Source organism: Ambystoma mexicanum, chromosome 1p, assembly GCF_040938575.1.
Source record: "Ambystoma mexicanum isolate Mex_15411 chromosome 1p, UKY_AmexF1_1, whole genome shotgun sequence".
Classification (NCBI taxonomy): domain Eukaryota; kingdom Metazoa; phylum Chordata; class Amphibia; order Caudata; family Ambystomatidae; genus Ambystoma; species Ambystoma mexicanum.
In genome coordinates this window covers 1,174,393,413-1,174,403,499 of record NC_090921.1, presented here as the reverse complement: position 1 = coordinate 1,174,403,499, position 10,087 = coordinate 1,174,393,413, and positions in this window count along the sequence as shown.

Below are 10,087 nucleotides of genomic sequence, written 5' to 3'. Positions count from 1 at the left end.
TGTATTGCATTTTTCATTCAACATTACATCCATCTGAACTTATATAAAGTATTCTCTACCACCTTATTCTTCTGTTCCTATTCACAAGTGTGCTAGTGCCAGACTATCCATTATTGATTACTGATCAGATTAAGTGTGATATCCAATTATTAATTTATTAGATAGTGTGATATATATCTATATTGTTTAAATTCTCAAATAAACCTTTTAACTTGCAAAACAGAACTACTTCTTGGCTCAGTGGGGTCAGGGGGATTCCAAGAGAGGGGTGTTATATAGGGGTAGTCATCCAGAACGCATGAACTGGACATAAAGATATATCAATAAGGGTTTCCATTCAGTATCCCAGACGAGGCATTGACTTAGCTGTAGTGTTGAATTGAATCCTCTTACAAATTGGGGGCTCGAGCGGGACGTTTGGGTTAGATCTACCATTTGTGCAGATTAATACAGTGTGCCAGCTGACCAGATACACATATCCGGTCGGATCACCACGCTGTGTTAGGCTGTAAAGCACTCCTCAAAGGAACGCTCTAAGGAAAAGGTCTGTTTTGCAAAAATAAAATACAAACTTCTGTAAGTCAGGAAGGAACTCAAATCCCAGAATGACGACCTTGGTAGATATGAAAATAGCCAGAGAGCACTTCTTACATAAGCTATTTGTGAGAGGTGAGTGGACTCATCAGGACCAGACGGTCTGGTTGCAAGCAATCGCACCCCAGATCACGGAAACAGGGTCAGATATATGGAGAGACCAGGGTCCCTTACATGTGGCCCTGAGTGAACTATATATGTCCTCTAAGGCCAAGGATGAGCACAACAAGATTGCCAGGGTAGCGGCATATTTATATTTAAATATGGGAGCCATGCAGGACAAATGTGCTGAAGGCCAAGATCTGGCGAGTAGGCAACTGCTGGCATTACAGAAGGCCCAACCTGATCTGGACTATTCTGAGCAGAGGCTGCAGAGGAGCCAGGAGTCAGAAAATGATAGTAGGCAGTATATCATTAAAATAAAAGAGGACATGGATGTGCTGCAACAAGAAAAGGCGGACCAGGATACCAGATTTCTGGCCTTGCAGAAGGAGTACCAAGAAGGTTTAGACTCCCTACTGCAGAGCCAGAAAAAGCTGGAGCAACAGTTAGACTTTAATAGGGCATGTGCTGAGCAGGTAGTCACCCTGCAAAGCCACCTAGATAGGGAGAAGGCAGAGAGCAATAAACTGATTTTGAAAGACCTGGATACCCAGGCAGAGTTTAACCAGGAGCGCCAGAAAGCTGGTGCCTTCCAAAGGCAAAGGGACGACCTGGCGGCACAGATGCAGGCTCTTAGTCAGGAAAGGGATACCTTAGGCCAGGAAGTCTGCCACTTAAAAAGGAAAATGGAAGAAAATCACCTGGCCCTCCTGGGACTGGGTGACCTCCAAAAAGAACACCATAACTTGTTAGAGCACACCAGGAAGGTGGAGGATGCTCTGGCAAGAAAGGAGCAGGCCAATAGGGACACAGCTCAGGAGGTAACCCTCCTGCAGCAAAGACTGGCCCAGTGCTCCAGGACCAATCAGGAGGCACAGAGAGAGAATGAGGCTCTCTGCCAGCACAATGATAGACTCCAACAACAGGTGGCGATGCAGGAGAGACTGATAGAGTCTAGTAAGGCCTTAACTGAGGAACTGAAGGCACAGGCTCTTGCATTGCAACAGGGAGCAGGGGCGGATAGAGATGAGGTTCGCTGGGAAAGAGAAACTCCTGAGCGTAACCCCAGGAGCACTAGTACCAGAGGCCTTTATCTCTCTCAGTCCCTGGACTCTGCCACCCCCATGTCCCCTGGCGCACATGAGCACAGGGCCACAGGGATAGCAGATTACTATCCAGCCAGAAGCATGGGGCTCATAGGCCAGTACCACCCAGGAATGGAGGGGCGGGCATCCGGGTATGGGCACCCAAGCACAGTGCAATTTGATGGGGAACCCCAGGAGAGTAGGCCCATTAAGGGCATCCTGAAAACCTCTGCCCAAGTAGGTCAGTGGGGGGGGGGTACCCATCAAATCCTGGCAGCAAGGAGGGATCTGAAGACTCCTCTGAGCGGTACAGGACACAGGAGACCAGGTCCCCACATTCTGCCAGCCATTCCCAGGCTCGCAGAATCCGGGAAAACCTGGAAGAACAGACGGGAACCTCTGGGAGCAGTGCCTCTGAGTCAGAAGATGAATGGACCAGGGTTAACCGGACCAAAAGGGCCAATAAGACAAAAAGGGCCTTGCTTAAGGACCCCTTAAAGCAGATTAAGGCAATCAGGAGCGTCATCACGCCTTATCATAAGAACGCCAAGTATTCTGTTTGGGAGCACTTAGAGTTGTTTGAGCAAATGATGGAGCTTTCCATTTGAAGGACAGCCAAAGCTGTATTCAATATGTAAAGTGGACCTTCTCCCTGGAATACTCCAGTTTCTTTGCGGGGCTGGAGGACCAAAATCATTTAAGATGGTCCACCTATAAGGCGGCCATCTTGAAACATTTTTCTATTCATAGAAATCCTCAAGAGGCTCGCAAGGCAGCCTACAATTTACAATGTGGGGAGGATCAGGCCCCACAAGAATTTGTGCAGGAGTTAAAGCGTGCTTTTGCACAGACCACAAGAAGGGTGCGCACGGATAGCAGAGAATTTATTAATACGTTTTGCCATGCCTTGCCCAAATACATAATGACCCAGCTCGTGAGGGATTTTCACGATAAGAGATCTTTAGACTGGGTCATTGAACAGGCGACCCGGATCTATGAGGTGCAGAAGCCAATAGAAAATAAAAATAATGCGCCCAAAAACCCCAAAGCCAACAACACCCCTGCTGCTGCCAAGGTGGCAGAGGTAAAGGTCACCCCCGTTTTAGATTTGGAGATGGGGGGGCCTAAAAACCTACCTGCACCTAATAATGCTAGGCCCAGAAGGTCCTCGGGCCAGTCACAGACAGGGAGCCAGGGAGGCAGCCCCACAAATGGGGTCCCTCGCTCTCCTGATTATGTAAGCCCCCGGTACAAGGGAAACAGACCCATCCTGGGTTATGTGTGGACTCCTCCAGCCCAAGGGGGGGGATCCAGCCAAGCACCTAACCCAGAGAACTTCCCTCCCAACTTCTCACAGGAGGGCAGAAACTCACCAAACCCTGGGCAGAACTTCTTCCCCAGGTATCCACCCAACTTCCAGCCCCAAAATCCTCCACCCTTCTTTCCCCAATTCCCTGAGCCCAGACAACCGAATCCGGGAGAGAGGAGGCCAAGGGTGGAGGGGTATCCAAATCTTCCCAACCAGGGGTACTACCAAAGAAGGGATAGCTACCCGTCCCGGGATCAGCCCAGGGGAGAAAACAGGGCCCTGTATCAGCCTGAGCGGGTTTCCCAGTTAGAGCGCCAGGTTCAAAACATGGCGCGGGATCTGGGTCACATACTGAGGGCTCAGCAGAACCCTCAGATCGGCATGCCGGCGCAGAACGCACCCAACTCTGGACCTGGTGCTCCAGAACAATGACGGGGGCAGCACCCCGATAACTCACCGGTTCCCAGGGAGGAGGCACAAAGGGAAGGGGGGTGTAAAGCCTTGGAGGAAGCTTCCTTCCTCACTTGTAAACAGCCCCTGGAAACCCAGGAACCGGAAAAAAAATCTCCTGCCCCTGAAAGTCTGCCTCCTAAGGAGCAGAGGGGGGTAGGAGAAACAAAAGACCCAAACAGACTCAGTTTGAGGAGGAGGTACATATCTTCCTATTTGAGGGAGAGGGATCCTCAGAAGATCCTGGGAAAAGGATCTTCTCCTTCAGAGATGGGGGAACTCCTCCCAAGGAAAAATGGGTCCCTAGGGATGCAAATCCAGACTGGGGAGATGTGGAGACTGAGCTACCGCCGCCCACCATCTCATCCCAGAACCAACAGCAAGAAAATCCCCTGGTTCAAACCCATCCTGGTGACTGCCTCCAAAAAGGGGGGGGCAGCCCAGAACCGGAGGCAGGGGAACCCACAATGGCTCTGATCTCCAGTTGCCAACTTTTTCTTTCAGATTCCCAAGGCTCTCCACATAATTCTGCCCAAATCTCTTCGCTAGCGATGTCCAAAACCAGAAGGTTAGCCCACCAGTTGTCCAAAAATGTGCATTATCTGTGCCCCCTTGAGGAGAAGGAGGGAAGATACTATGCCCCGGTACAAATACAGGGGCAGGGTACAATTTTGGCACTGGTGGACACTGGATCTCAAGCTACCCTTCTGTCCAGAAGGGCCTTGGACGAACTGAATGCAGGAAGGGGAGAGAATTACCAAATTCCTCTCACCTCACTTCCTGGACAACTCCAGAACTTTGACGGGAAGGAAATTCCCGCCGAGGGGACGGCAGATTTGGACATTAAAATTGGGCGACACAAGTTGAAACACCCGGTCATAGTTGTGACTCCAGAGGGCACCCCTTGTTTATTAGTCAACGACCTCCTGAGAAGGTTGTCACCCCTAATAGATTGTGTAAACAAGGTCCTCTGGACCCAGACTAGCCGACCAATAAAATTAAAACAGAGTGTCAACCATGTTAGTTTAAACGGCACCTGCCACATGGTTGAACAAAAATCTGACCAAGTAGAATTTCACTTCCAGAACAGCCAAATTCCAGACGTGACAGTAATAGCAGTAGGACAACAGACTGGTGATGGAGGAACCTCTCTATTTCTGAAAATCAACCTTCCTTCCAGTCTAAAGTGGTACTCCACGCTGGAAGGAAACACTCTGAGATTCTATACTAATCCACAATCAGAAACTCCCACTCCTATAGTCCAGAAAGATGTGAAATGAGCTCAGAGCCTGGCTGATATTCAGCAAATTGGAGAGCAGTTGTTCATCCCTGTCCAATTAAATGATGGGAAGGACTCTGTTCTCGCTCGAGTGTGTGTGAACAACGGTAAGAGCTTCATCAGCGAAGCCATGTTCCGCCAACTCCCAAAAGATCCAGCCATTCCCACATTCAAACTGATAGACAAATGGGAAATGGACCCGGAAGCACCTAACTCCAAACCGCTCCTGCCAAGCAGGTGTATGCTCAAAATCTCCATTGGCAACAAGAGCATAGTCCATAATTGTTGGGTCGTGCGAGACGTCACTGCCGCCTTTTACTTAGGCAGTGACATTCTCAATCGCTTTGCCATTAGTTTGGACCTAATAAACTTCAAAGCTTGGTCCCGATTAGCGGATAATCCCATGGGCTTTGATGATCCAGAAAAAGCATTTAGGTCAGCTCAATTGCTACCTTATGCAGTTGAAATTCAGATCAAAGAGGAAGTCACCATCCCAGAAAGGACCCGACAATTCTCCCTGGAAGTGAAAGTTAAAAGAGGACAACATTTGAAAAACCCTGATGCTTACATACATCTAAATGCTTCTCTCCAACAGCAAGGGTTGGGGGTAAACCCAACTCCATTAGTCAACATAGAACATGACACCATTCCAATAGAGGTGGATAACAGCGACTTAAAGAGTATTACTCTAGCTGCAGGCACCATTATTGGAATGGCGGTTGATGACCGACATTTTTCCATAGATTTAGGTGATGAACTGTTAGGGCCAATCCCCAAGGACTGCTTTGACAGTGACAGTGATGACAATACAACACCAGAAAGGATTTTTACCCGGCATGGGGGGAACTTCCTGGTGTACACTTCTTGCCCTTATGGTAAGGAAGATGTGACTTGTGACTTCAGGAGGGATGAGGTGATTTTCCAGGTCCATGAGGGCTGCCTTTCCCACCTGAAGCCTCCAGTCCAAATCAGCACTCTGACCAGGGACTTCTCCACCCAGCTGGAGGAGGCCGCTGAAATAGCCAAACCAGAAGTCTTTCCAGGCTTCAGGCAGATGGTGGAAGAGAGAGTCAACCTAGCTGATGCCTGTGTGACTCTGGAACAAAAGCAAAAGTTGAAACAAGTTTTCTTGGATTTCCAAGATCTCTTTGCGGTAGACTCATATGACTGTGGTCGCACTGACATCCACACAACAACAATCCCCACGGACCCTGGCATGACTCCTGTGTTTGTGAAGCAATATCGCTTGCCTCTCGCATCAATGGAGTCCCTTACTGAAATAATTAAGAACCTTGAGTCCCGGGGAATAATCCGTCCAGTCCACAGCACCTTCAATAATCTGGTGCTGGGAATATTGAAGCCAAACGGCCAGTGGAGACTCTACGCCGACCTCAGGGAGCTCAACAAACGGGTCCATACTTCCCGATGGCCTCTTCCCTACATTGACCAAGGGCTGGCCCAGATTCAGGGGTCACAGGTATTCACTGCAATAGACCTGACCAATGGATACTGGACCGTGCCGGTCAGTAGGGAGGACCAATACAAGCTGGCTTTTACCTTTGGGGGCCAGCAGTATACATGGACCCGGACTCCCTTCGGATACCTCAACTCCGGCAATGAATTCAACATTTTCCTACATAAGGCCATGCCCGACCTGGGTGCGAGGGGTAACCTGGCTTATGTAGATGATGTCCTCATCAAAAGTTCATCTGTGGAGGAACACATAGCGGAGATCCGTTATGTTCTGACCCAGTTGAGGGCCGCCGGAGCAAAACTTTCCTTTCAGAAAGCACAGTGGTGTAGAACCCGTGTTAATTTCTTGGGGCATGAGATTACTCCTCAGGGTCTCTGTCCCCAGGAAAAGAAAGTGGAAGCCCTCCAAAACTGAAAGACCCCGCAACTCTGCGGGAACTAAGGAGCCTCCTTGGACTGACTAATTACAGCAGAAAGTTCATTGAGGGCTACGCAGAGATCACCAGACCCCTGATTCATCTCCTGAAGGGGGGGTCAAGTGGGAATGGGGTCCAGAACAAGCCGAGGCAGTAAGACAACTCAAAAGAAGACTCTCACAAGCGCCCTGCCTAGCTTACCCTGTCAGAAACAAGGAGTTCTTCCTGGAGACAGGGTTCTCTAATACGTGCTTGACGGCAGTATTATACCAAAAGCATGACAAGGTCAATAAAGTAATCTCCTATGCGAGCAAAACTTTATCCTCTGTGGAGGAAAAATTCAACGATTGTGAGAAGGCACTCCTGGCAACGGTGTGGGCATTGAAGAATTACCGCCCGTTTATCCAGGGGGAACACATCATAGTGGAGACTCCACACCAGCCTCTGCAATATCTCCAAAGTGACAGAATCCGGGCCGGAAATGTGAGTAATTCCGAATTACTTCCTGGATTCTGTAAATGCTAGGCTTTCCTGTGGAGGTCAGATATGGCCAAAACAAGAAGAGTCCCCTCGCGCAATGTCTGGCTGACTTGCATGATTGTGCCAGAGAAAACTGTCTCGAGGACGAAAGTCTAAAAATCAAGGACAACACGGAGGCATACCTTAATTCCCCACACAAAGTCTTTGAAGAAGACAAGTGTGAGGGAATGCCCACTGTCTATGTGGATGGATGCTCTTACCATGTTGGCAACGACGGGGAGAAAGAACTGGTGGCCGGCGTGGGGAATGCATGGGTGAATGAGTCCCCAGAACCCTCTGCTGGATACAAAATTGGTCCCCGAAGTAGTCAGGTGGCAGAATTGATGGCTGTGCATCAGGCCATCCTCACTGCTGTCCAGCATCAACTCCACGAACTGGTCATAATCACGGATTCGGATTATGTACGGAACGGGTTCGTGGAGCACCTGGTTAATTGGAAAACCAGAGGCATGTTATGTGCTAATAACAAACCCTTGAAACATGGGAAGTTGATCCAAAACATTGATGATCTGGTCACCTCGAATGAGATGACCATCTATTGGAAAAAGATCAAGGGTCATTCCAAAGTAGAGGGACCAGACAAAACGGGAAATGACTTAGCTGATCAGCTGGCCAAAACCAGGGCCATCCAAGGGGATCTAATTGAGATTGAGTCCCTGTTGGGGGAAATCCAGGTCACTGCTATCACTAGGTCCCAGACAAATGCTCACAACGACCTTTCAATTGCACAATGGAGTAAGGAGACCCCTGATGCTGATTTGATTACCGCTCAGAAGGGGGATCCAATAATTGGTAAATTTTACCAGCACCTTGAGGACCCTGAGAACTTTCCCCTGACGGATACCGATTACACTGGGAAAGAGGACCTAAGAGTGTTGATGAAATGTCCAAAAATGTTCCGGATCCAAGACGGTTTGCTGGTAAGGAAATCCAAAGCCGGCCACGATCAGTGGGTGGTTCCTACCTCATTCCGAAGCCTGATGTTAAGTCACGCCCATGATGCGGCCACCGCCGGTCATAGGGGGTTTCACACAACATTGGAAATCTTAAGAGAGGTTGCATACTGGCCACACATGGGGCAGGACCTCGACCAATACTTGAGGGGTGTCTTGTGTGTGCACAATTTCAGCCATCATCCCTCACGCACCGTGCGCCTCTCCAAAAGAGGGGGATGACACTGCCATGGTCAGATTTACAAATCGACTTTGTAGGCCCCGTGATTCGCTCTGCTAGGGGGAATAAGTACATGTTGACTGTGACATGCTTGTTTACCAAGTGGGTGGAATGTCTCCCAGCCCCAAATTGCAAGGCAGAAACTGCAGCTGCCCTGATGATTAACCACATCTTTTCCCGTTTCGGTCTACCTCAAAGGATTGAGTCAGACAGGGGTAGCCACTTCACCAGTGAAGTAATGACAAGGATGTGGGAGATACTGGGGGTCAAAAGGAAGTTGCATATTGCTTACCGGCCAGCTTCTTCTGGGGCAGTAGAGAGATATAACCGAACCATTGTGAGCATATTAAAGAAGTTTGTGGCAGATTCTGGGCCAAGTTGGGATATCCGATTACCTCTGGTCCTAATGGCCATCAGATCTACCCCTTCATCTGCAACCAAAATGTCACCATTCGAGTTGATGACTGGACGCAAGATGGTGCTTCCTCAGCATTTGCTCTACAGGACCCAAGAGCAGACACTGATAAATGCCTCCACAACTCATGAGTATGTGGAGAATTTAAGGAAACACCTTCAACATGCTTTTGCTTATGCTCAGCGGAATCTAGAAAGATCAGCTGATAGCATGAAGACCCACTATGACCTGAAGACTTCCAGGAAGGAATATCAGGTGGGGGACCGGGTCTATCTATACAATTTCCAAAGGAACCAGGCCAAACAGCGAACATTTTTGCCTACATGGAAGGGACCCTTTGAGATTATAGACAAAATCTCCCCTGTGGCCTACAAGATCCGCATCCCCAAAGGCGGTTTGGCAGAGGGGGAAGACAAGTGGGTCCACATTAACCAGTTGAAGTGTTGCCATCCCAGGCACACTCTGCAACAACTGGAGGAATCCTCTGGAATCCTAGAGGGTACTGTCTCAGATTAATTCAGTTCTAACTTAAAATATCCTACATATCGCCTATCAAATTCTGAGTTTCTCAATGTGGGTGTTTTGGTTTTTGAATGCAAAAAGAAATGTGCATATTCATATGTTTTGACTATAAATTTATATGCCACCCCACTATATCAATGGTGGGGGAAAAATGTCTATGAATAGGTATTGCCGCTCTTCCTTTGTCGTCCTAGGAGAAAGAAAACCTGTAGACTGGCCAAGGAGGATGATCTGGAGACTGGGAGCAGAAACGCGAGGGGCCCGGGGTACCGCCCAATATTCCCATCAGGACCGGCAAGGAGAACCGATCGATCAGTACCGGATGGAGGAAAAGATGCTGAACTGTGCCATCTATTGGAAGAAGATGAGGAAACATCCCAGGTCTTGTGAGTCCCATCAGTGAAACAGAATGGCCATTGCAAGAGGGGGGCTTGTGGGATGTTTTTTACCCATGCATCCGAGCCCTACCTCAAAACTGTGCAGTACTGACACGGAAAACATCATGATGGCCAGAGCTTCCCAGAAAATGCACAGGGAAATGCATGAAGAATAGGCTGCCACTCATTTTTGCCGATGTTATGGGCACAGAAGGACACTGTGCCGATGTTATGGGCACAGAAGGACACTGCCTAAAACCACCATTGGACTACCCACACAGTAGTCTGAAACCATTGGGAATGGCAATGCTGATTGCCAAAAGCAACCTAGAATTGTGGGGAATTCATTTTC